This window comes from Triticum dicoccoides, chromosome 4B (genome assembly GCF_002162155.2).
Source record: "Triticum dicoccoides isolate Atlit2015 ecotype Zavitan chromosome 4B, WEW_v2.0, whole genome shotgun sequence".
In the NCBI taxonomy this organism is placed as follows: domain Eukaryota; kingdom Viridiplantae; phylum Streptophyta; class Magnoliopsida; order Poales; family Poaceae; genus Triticum; species Triticum dicoccoides.
In genome coordinates this window covers 673,881,932-673,892,842 of record NC_041387.1, presented here as the reverse complement: position 1 = coordinate 673,892,842, position 10,911 = coordinate 673,881,932, and positions in this window count along the sequence as shown.

Sequence of the window (10,911 nt, the reverse complement as noted above, 5' to 3'; positions counted from 1 at the left end):
ATCATCACGTGGTGCTTAGAAGCGACGAACTGTAGCAACGGTGCACAGTTAGGGGAGAACACTTCTTGAAATTTTGTAAGGGATCATCTTATTTACTACCGTCGTCCTAAGAAAACAAGATGCATAAACATGATAAACATCACATGCAATCAAATAGAGTAGTGACATGATATGGCCAATATCATATAGCTCCTTTGATCTTCATCTTCGGGGCTCCATGATCATCTTGTCACCGGCATGACACCATGATCTCCATCATCATGATCTCCATCATCGTGTCTTCATGAAGTTGTCACGCCAACGACTACTTCTACTTCTATGACTAACGCGTTTAGCAATAAAGTAAAGTAGTTTACATGGCGTTCTTCAATGACACGCAGGTCATACAAAAAATAAAGACAACTCCTATGGCTCCTGCCGGTTGTCATACTCAACGACATGCAAGTCGTGAATCCTATTACAAGAACATGATCAATCTCATACATCACATATCATTCATCACATTCTTCTTGGCCATATCACATCACATAGCATACCCTGCAAAAACAAGTTAGACGTCCTCTAATTGTTGTTGCATGTTTTACGTGGCTGCTATGGGTTTCTAGCAAGAATGTTTCTTACCTACGCAAGACCACAACGTGATATGCCAATTGCTATTTACCCTTCATAAGGACCCTTTTCGTCGAATCCGTTCCGACTAAAGTGGGAGAGACTGGCACCCGCTAGCCACCTTATGCATCAAGTGCATGTCAATCGGTGGAACCTGTCTCACGTAAGAGTACGTGTAAGGTCGGTCCGGGCCGCTTCATCCCACAATACCGTCGAAACAAGATTGGACTAGTAACGGTAAGCATATTGAACAACATCAACGCCCACAACTACTTTGTGTTCTACTCGTGCAAAGAATCTACGCAATAGACCTAGCTCATGATGCCACTGTTGGGGAACGTAGCAGAAATTCAAAAATTTTCCTACGTAACACCAAGATCTATCTATGGAGAGACCAGCAACGAGTAGAAAGGGGAGGAGAGTTTGCATCTACATACCCTTGTAGATCGCTAAGCGGAAGCGTTCAAGTGAACGGGGTTGAAGGAGTCGTTCTCGTCGTGATTCAAATCACCGATGACCAAGTGCCGAACGGACGGCACCTCCGCGTTCAACACACGTACAGCCCGGTGACGTCTCCCACGCCTTGATCCAGCAAGGAGAGAGGGAGAGGTTGAGGAAGACTCCATCCAACAGCAGCACAACGGCGTGGTGATGATGGAGGAGCGTGGCAATCCTGCAGGGCTTCGCCAAGCACCTACGGGAGAGGAGGAGGTGTCACGGGAGGGAGGGAGGCGCCAAGGGTTCAGGTATGGATGCCCTCCCTCCCCTCCACTATATATAGGGGCAGGGGAGAGGGGGGAGGCGCAGCCTTGCCCCCTACTCCAAGAAAGGGGTGCGGCCAAGAAGGGGGGAGGAGTCCATCCTCCCCAAGGCACCTCGGAGGTGCCTTCCCCTTCGAGGACTCTTCCCTCTAGGATTCCCTAGGCGCATGGGCCTCTTGGGGCTGGTGCCCTTGGCCCATGTAGGCCAAGGCGCACCCCCTACAGCCCATGTGTCCCCCCGGGGCAGGTGGCCCCACCCGGTGGGCCCCCGGGACCCTTCCGGTGGTCCCGGTACAATACCGATGACCCCGAAACTTGTCCCGATGGCTGAAACAGGACTTCCTATATATAAATCTTTACCTACGGACCATTCCGGAACTCCTCGTGACGTCCGGGATCTCATCCGGGACTCCGAACAACATTCGGTAACCATATACAAGCTTCCTTTATAACCCTAGCGTCATCGAACCTTAAGTGTGTAGACCCTACGGGTTCGGGAGACATGCAGACATGACCGAGACGTTCTCCGGTCAATAACCAACAGCGGGATCTGGATACCCATGTTGGCTCCCACATGTTCCACGATGATCTCATCGGATGAACCACGATGTCAAGGACTTAATCAATCCCGTATTCAATTCCCTTTGTCTATCGGTATGTTACTTGCCCGAGATTCGATCGTCGGTATCCAATACCTTGTTCAATCTCGTTACCGGCAAGTCACTTTACTCGTTCCGTAACACATCATCCCGTGATCAACTCCTTGGTCACATTGCGCATATGATGATGTCCTACCGAGTGGGCCCAGAGATACCTCTCCGTTTACACGGAGTGACAAATCCCAGTCTCGATCCGCATAAAACAATAGATACTTTCGGAGATACCTGTAGTGCACCTTTATAGTCACCCAGTTACGTTGTGACGTTTGATACACTCAAAGCACTCCTACGGTATCCAGGAGTTACACGATCTCATGGTCGAAGGAAGAGATACTTGACATTGGCAAAGCTCTAGCAAATGAACTACACGATCTTTTGTGCTAGTCTTAGGATTGGGTCTTGTCCATCACATTATTCTCCTAATGATGTGATCCCGTTATCAACGACATCCAATGTCCATAGCCAGAAAACCATGACTATCTGTTGATCACAACGAGCTAGTCAACTAGAGGCTTACTAGGGACATATTGTGGTCTATGTATTCACACGTGTATTACGATTTCCGGATAATACAGTTAAAGCATGAATAAAAGACTATTATCATGAACAAAGAAATATAATAATAACTTATTTATTATTGCCTCTAGGGCATATTTCCAACAGGAACATAGCGCTATGACAACCAACGACTGTTGCCAAGAAAGCTCACACAACATCATGCCTGTTGCCGCGGAAGCTGATTTGGTCGACCGTTTAGTGGTATCCCGACAACCACCGACGACCACCGCATCCGCGAGGAGAAAGACCTCGTCACTCGCGAGAACCACCCGGACCATGCCTAACCCTGCCTACCGGGAGCGAGAGCTCCGACCCTCCTTGGGTCCAAAGCAGTCCACCCGAGCACGAGCCCTAAATCCAGAACAACCACCACCAAGCAAGCCGCTAGTGCCGGTCGTCTGACACAAGGCAGGCAACATGCATCACTAGCCCTTCACCGGGAGAAGGGGGGGCGACCGCCATGCCCCTATGCCACCGATAATGAAACGGCAGCCACCACAGTACCACCGCTCCTGCCACCAGCCCACAACCCCCGCCTCTACACCACCGGACGCAGGCCAGCACCGCCAAAGCCGCAACACCCACGTCATGGTAGACAAACGGTTCGTTCAGTAGTATGTACCCAAAGAAAAAATAAGCCGATGGTTGATACTATCTTCCTCACCAGATGTGATGCTGTCCAGTGGACGTCCAAGGTTCCATACAGATAGAGCAGGTTGGCTTTGCTACTGTCTTGGTCTCGACATGTTTACCACCTTCGGCCGCAGCCTCCATATTCGTACTTGGCAACATCCCATTTGCTTCTTTGTTGGAGTCATTGACATTATAGTTCTCAGAGTTGCCACTGTCACCAAAGTGTCTGTTGTCCACTTCCTCAACCTCTCGTCTGTATGAGCCATCGGTCACCTCACCCGAAACTAATGCGGTATTGTTCACCTCGATGCCTCTGCCACCCTGTTCATCGACTTCCACAACATGGTTATACGGTCCCTCTCTGGCCACTATTTCGACATCTCCAAGCTCCACGCTGTCCATACCAGGTGTTGGCGCAGACGGGAACAAGCACGACACACGAATCATAAGGTGAGGGCAATTCTGCTCCAGGAACTCTATCACGTCCTTCGGTACCATCTTTTCTTGTTCAGCCATCTTCTTCAATTGCTCCTTCATTAACATCGAGTTAGCCTTAGCCATTGTCATTTTTTCATTCACTGTTCCCTCTATCTGAGCCACCCGTACTGTAAACAGTTGCTGCATCTCATCAGATGTAGAATCACTGGATGGTTCGTCAGGAACATTATACTCTGGATGTTCCCTACTTAATGCAACAAATATAGGCTCGTAGAACGCTTGAATTTCCTGCAGTGGCAAGTCAATTGAGCAAAAGATGAATTTGTGAGATATAATCAATATTGAATATATAGGAACGTCCTAAGAATGGTAGTAGTTGTCATAAAAATTATTGATTCATGTGGAAAATGTTACAGTTGATTATATGTTTAGAGCACTGTTCTTCAATGTCTAGTTACCAAATCAAAAAATGAAGTAATTTACTTTTTCATTACTACTAAGTACTAACTAGTCAGGGAGAAATCTTAAAATGCAATATCAAGACATCGAACATGAAAAAAAGATGAATCCAACAACCTCCTTTTCCACAAAAAACACAGAATGGTGAAAAGATCAACATGTCATTTTAGGCTACAAAAAGGACAAAAGTGCTGCAAGTATATGTGTTGGACAACAGTATCAATCCAAGCACACCCGATTTCTACAACGGCTCATTCTGCTCCAGCACCAGTCACCACAGCCCATGCGCTCACCTATTGCACGTTGTGCTGGCCCCTCGCGCTTAACACGCTCTATTGTAAGTTGTAACTATCTGATATACACGTATATAATGCATTGCCTTATAATGATAATGCATTCAGAGAATTCACAATTCTTCGATATGGGGCTAGGAAAGATATGCTAGTTTCCCACTAGGCTTAGCAGCGAATACTTGCATTTTCTGTAATAAATTTATTTGTATAACTATGTCCACATGCAACAAGTGAAATCCACCCTTGCTTAGAGGGGACTGTATATAGATGTATCGCTTAATTTTTTTATTTTAAATGAAATACACCACTACTCCACCAACATGATTTTGTATGAAAGAGAAACTAAATGTTGTTTAGGTCAAAAGTTTTCATATGTAATCAGAACTCAAAGTGAGAGAGCAAGGGCTGTGAGAAAAGCATTGTAGGCCCGATTCTTCTCCATCGCAGATTAGGTTTCTGCTTCAAATCAAGGTACATACACGTTACCTATATATTCCTGCTGTAAGCTGTACAGGATGAGTGGAAACTATTTTTAATTGCCTAGATTATGAAGATTCAAGACTGCTATCATGCATCCGTGTTTTTTTCTGCAAAGGTTATTAACATAAAAATTTGGTGCATCATGCTGATCTACTTTTGTTTGTTTCCTTGCCAGTTTCAATGAGAAAGTAGACTAAGCAGAGTGATGTTAGGAAAACTATCGTTTCTACTGTTAGAGACGCACAAAACAGTGAAGAAAAATATGAAAGTTTTAAGATGTTTTACAGTGCTCCACCTTACCACACTAAAGGTAATGCAATTTTAAATATGAGCAGTTGATTGATAGGCCCAGTCCAGATAAATAAAATTATTAAGGAAATTATCTATGCTTTAATAAGTTGTACATGAAATGGCATATATTAATCAGAATGTCCTTCCATATTGAGTAGGTGACTGATACCAATAAAAATTGGTTGGGACTCAGGTCAAAATCGATCACACAATTTAATGGCCAACTTCTGAACTTTGGCCAAACAGGTACACATTTTATTACGTTCTATATATTTAATCCTTGATAATTAACAACAAATATCAAATAGTGCATTCTTTTAAAGTTCAGATGCATTGTTTCAATTTATTTATTTTTGAAACAGATTAAACTACAATTAAGTCGGATATTAAATAAACTATCAAATTGAAAAATTGATCTGTGTTAGCCTCAGCAACATGTAAAGATAATTAGATATGCAAAATGGATCATCATAAAAAGAAGCTTAATACAAGATAACCACTTTAGATTTGAACTTCTTACATAGAGAGAGATAAATCAACTTCCTACATCTAAAGTGTATATCTATAAACATGAACTCGGAACATCTCTATGGAGATGTACAATGGATGAAAGAAACAGAACCTCTGGACTGCAGCAACCCTCCAACATGTTCTCTGGTGTGTAGAGGTTGACGATAAGCTTCTCCACAAATTCTTTGTCACACTGAGGGCACTGATTAGAAAGAACAACATTGATGCATAAGTTGAGCAATTCGATGTAGGTATCTTCAATTGAATCTGTTCAGTGAGTATGTGCAGAAACACTCATGGTACCTTGGCACTCTGCTCGCCAGAACGACACAACAACTCCTCGAGACATGATCGGCCATACACATGGCCACAAGGAATGCAACTGCATGTATGTAGTAGATATATAGGAGATGATCAGTGATCCCTAATTCTCACTAGTCCCATAGTTGATACCTAACATATAGGTGCATCTAACATGGAAAAATGGGAACTAATATGCCTAAACATAAAACAGGAAAACCCCATCATCAGAGCAATGGTTCCCCACAAGAATAATAACAGATGCAGGCTTCTTCAGTATCCAATTAGCAGCCTCGTATGTATGGCCCCCAAACCCAACACAGAGACGATACTGCGCTACTGGCTCCCATTCCATTACAGAGACGATAGACACTGTGCTAATCCTAAAGGAGACCGACATGGCTGATGGCTGCCCGCGAGGCCGCGCGACAGAGAAGACAAAAATTAGCAACGATAATGCATGGGGCCGTCGGGGTGGAGGCCCTCGCTCACCAGATCCGATGTGGGCCGTAGCTGCTCCAAGGCACCATGCAGCCGGGGCAGATCATTGCCTGGACCTCACCGCCGGACGAATCGGCACCTCGGACGTCTCCCCCTGCGCCTGCAGTGTCCGCGGCGTGAGGACGCGACGTGTCCACGTCGGCGGCCTCACCCATACGGAGCGAGGGCGGCGGGGACGACACTGGATGGAGCCGGAGTAGGAGCAACCGAGGATTTTCCGGGGTTTGGAATTCGGGAGGAGGGAGAGCGGGATGGGGATGAATAGGACAGGCGTCGTCTTTTGACTCCTGAGAGAAAGTAGTAGTCAACTCCCTTTCCTCACTAAGCTTTCGGCTAGAGTTGGGTAGGTGGGTATTAATTTCACTACAGTACTACTCCCTCTTTATCACAAAATATAAGAATAATTTATATTTTTTGCAATCATTGACTCGTAGCTAGACGCGTCCAATAACCTACTACCCCCATTCTAAAATATAGTGCGCCCGCGCTTCACGAGGTCCAATTTGGTCATAAATTTAACCAACGAGACCGACAGCGGCGGAAGAGAAAATTATATAATTAAAAACTTCTTTGAATCCGAATTCATTGGTATAACTTTTACTCCCGTCGTAGTCGGTCTCGTTGTTTAAATTTATGGTCATAGTTGAAGCACGGGAATAGAAGAAGCACTATATTTTGAAACAGAGGGAGTATGTTTTTAAGAATAGGAGAGTTTTATTGCATCAAGCATCTCCAATAGATGATTTAAATGTATAAATAATCACTTTTTACATCACCAACACCTAAAAACGAAGTTCCAACAGATGATGTAGATGTAAAAAAAATACATGACCTATTGCAAAAGATGTAAAATACAACACTTGAAGATATAAATATACATGACCCGCTGCCGCTTGATGTAAAATAGCCAGCCGTGCGCGAAGCCCTAGCTGCCATTGAGACACTTCCCACCGCTCACCGCTCGCCTACCTACCTCCCGCCGGAGGCAATTTCTGCTTGGAAACACAGCCGTCGCTGCCCATCGGTCCATCCTTGACCCCGCTGAGTATCCCCACCGCTAGTCCCGCCACCATAGTCGCCGACGACCAACCGATTTGGATCCGCCCGGCCACCAAATTTTTCGGGTGATTCCCCTGTGCGCAAGAGCTCCGGCGGCCGTATGGCTCTAACAGCTCACGGCCGCCTTACGTGGTAGCACACCCGTCATCGGAGCTAGCAGTGGCAGCCTGCGCGACCACCGCATCCCCGTCAAGCGGGCGGTTCTTCGGTCCTTGCCGCTAGAGTTGCGTCGCTGCAAGCAGAGTCCTCCGATAGCCACTAGCCATCCAAAAGCCGTTGAAGCAATCGTCGCCCACCCCCGACGGTCTACGTGACTAGCATCAAGGCTCCGACCAGCCGTCGGCCGGTTTCTTCCACCTCACACACAACGTGTTCGACAAAATTCCGGCAACCACGTAAACTAGGTGTTTATTTTTATCAGGCATGAAGATGTAGTTTGAAGGTGATTTCATTATTGTAGATGAGCTCGTGCCACTCCTCTTTCATGGGAGATTGCTCACACCACCCGTTTTTCCATAAAGGTAGTTTCGTCGCCGGCTCAGGATGTCCAGGATTTTGTTCATTCACATTTGCAATTCCGTGAAGCAACATGATCCAGCCTTTCAGCATTGTTCTGGTTTGCTTGGACACAACACTGAGGTCACTGTAGCTTTGTGCATGATGGTCTATGATGTTCCAGCAGACTACATTGACGACAATTTGGCAATGTCAGAAAGCATTTTATCTTGTATGTCAAACAATTTGTAAATACTATGATAGATGTACGTGTTTAGTCCAGAGTACTTGAGCGCACCCAATGCTCAGGACACTCGAAGGAGTCTGCCTATTATGGTTGAGATGGATGGTGCGGCGGCAATGTTGATGCTCAGAGAACACTTGACAGATAGACCACAACATCGTACGGGGTAGGCGGAGAGGAGCGGATTAGCAGCTCTTGATGCTAGAGAAATTTTTATACTCATTGTAGTCGCTCGCAGAATAGTGTTAGTCGTGAGCTGACCGCGTATGGCCGTACGTTGTACCCTCGTACCGCAGTCTGCCTTACTGTCGGGTTGGAATTTGTTGTAAACTTGGATCTAGCTGAGAAGCCTCCTAGAGTAATGAGAATCTCCTTTCCCCCTGCAAAAAATTTATATATCATCTGTTGGAGATGGGTGTTTTCGATGATGTAAAAAGCATTTTTTGATAATATAAATTATACATCTAGCACTTTTACATCTCAAAATATACATCATTTATTGGAGATGCTCTAATAGGATTACATTCTAATGGCAGAAAGTCTTCAATACACAAGGTGACCCCTAATGCAATCACACAGCAGTAGCTACTTGTGTACGACTATTATTAGCCGATTGATCTGCTATTCTATTTTGATCTCGACTAAATATCTGAGGAACAGACTCCCTATCCTTCATAAGTGCGTTAGGCTGGTCGTAATGAGAGTAATATATATACTATCATGCATGTCAACTAAGCAACTTCGATGAGATGACATAAAATTAAATAAAAAGAGAGTGTTGGGTATTATATCTTGATACCATATCATAATAAATGCTTTGCTACTATGTGTCATGCATGGCAATAAATAAGGTATTGTATAAAAGTAATATATGATACTATGCATTAATGAAGTAGTATCACACTAATATATGATACTAATACTAGTATATGATACTCTCATTACGACAGCCTCTCAACAACCAGGTATCCACACACCGAGGAAAGGCTATTACTTGACAAAGTCTGTTAACTTGAGCAGCGTTGCAAAAGCGTACATTTTTTGAGAACTTGTTTTGCTACCTATTTGGCTGACAAAAAATCCTAACTATTTATGAACTAAGCGGTGCATAAATGGTTATGTTAAGCCGTACATCTGGATTTAAATATTAAACTTGACATAGGTGCTCATATTTTTCTGAATTTATTTCAGACATTTTGATGTTATTCTTTGGCCATGTTTATTGCCGGTCAACCGATCCAAACCAAGATCGGTGCATGAGTAAGAATAAATTAGTAGATGTTTCTATAAATTTTGGTGTATGAATAAAGTATTAGAGTTTTCTAAAAAAATAAGAGTAGTGTCCATAAGAAACATGCGTCGAGATAGCTAGGGTTTGGTAGAGCCAAAGGCGTGACTGGAGATTTACTCGGTCCCTTGCCTCCGACTTCCGTTATCCCATCTCGGTTCTCAGAGGTGAGGGCACCTCATATATGATAATTTTTGGTCATCGATGGTGTTTCTAGGAATATAATTTCTCTCTCTACCATGATGGTGCCATGGAGCCCAAGAGGTTTGTGGCCTCATGGATATGTTTATTCAAATCTGATAAATTTATAATATTGTGTTGTATTTCTTTTATTGGTTTGATTTGTTATGGAGTTGACCTTATTCTACACATCAAAACATCTTTGATTCTCTTTTTCCAGTCAAGTCTTGTAATGGTTTATTTGAATTTTCCATATTGTAGTAGGCACTCTAATTTTCGAGAAGCCTTTACATTTCCCTGGGCCGAGCGCAACTCCCCCCTGGCATTAAGTACGCTGTTAGATGGGCCAGGCCCAGCGCACGAGGGAGAACATTCACCTCACCTGCTCTTTGTCTCAAAATAAAAAAAACACCTGCTCTAGTGTAGGTACGCAGATTTTTTTCTAAGTTTTTTATTTAATTACTTTTTTAGAAATTTTACAAATAATATAATAATAATAATTTTACTAAAAATTGTCTGATATTTACCTAGAAATTTGCTTAGTCAGCTTACGAAAACTGACTGTGCATTTTAAATAAAATGGTCACAAATCTAAAAATATGTTCATATTAATCAACAAAATGTTCAGACATTCAAAAAAACATGTTTTCTCATACACTCACCCCTGTGAACGCACGCACGCACACCCTAACTCTACTAGCACCTCCGAGAGACTGAGTCGACATATCATCTTGAGAATGACAAAGTCGCCACAATTGCCTTCGTAGTCAACGGGAATGTCGCCTCCCGTTGAACGCACATCGCCGGAAGGACTGAAATAAATCTAGAAAAATGCAAGCATCAATGTCAAGTCTAAATCATAAACTCTAGTGGGCTGGGGTCACCATTGTCCTCCTAACCATCCAACCATAGGCTGGTTACGCCCTATTTTAGACAGTTTACTAAATTGTGTTTGCACAATTTTTAAAAAAGTTTATGACATATAAAAATAATATTTGACCACATTAATTTTTTATAGAACTTAAATGATGTTAAACATATATTAAAAAAATTGTTCAACGTGTTTATTTAATAACAATTCAATGTGTTCATGTTGTATCGCTTGGATGGCTTTATATTTAAAAGCGGGGCGAAGGCCTATTCTGAGATGTAG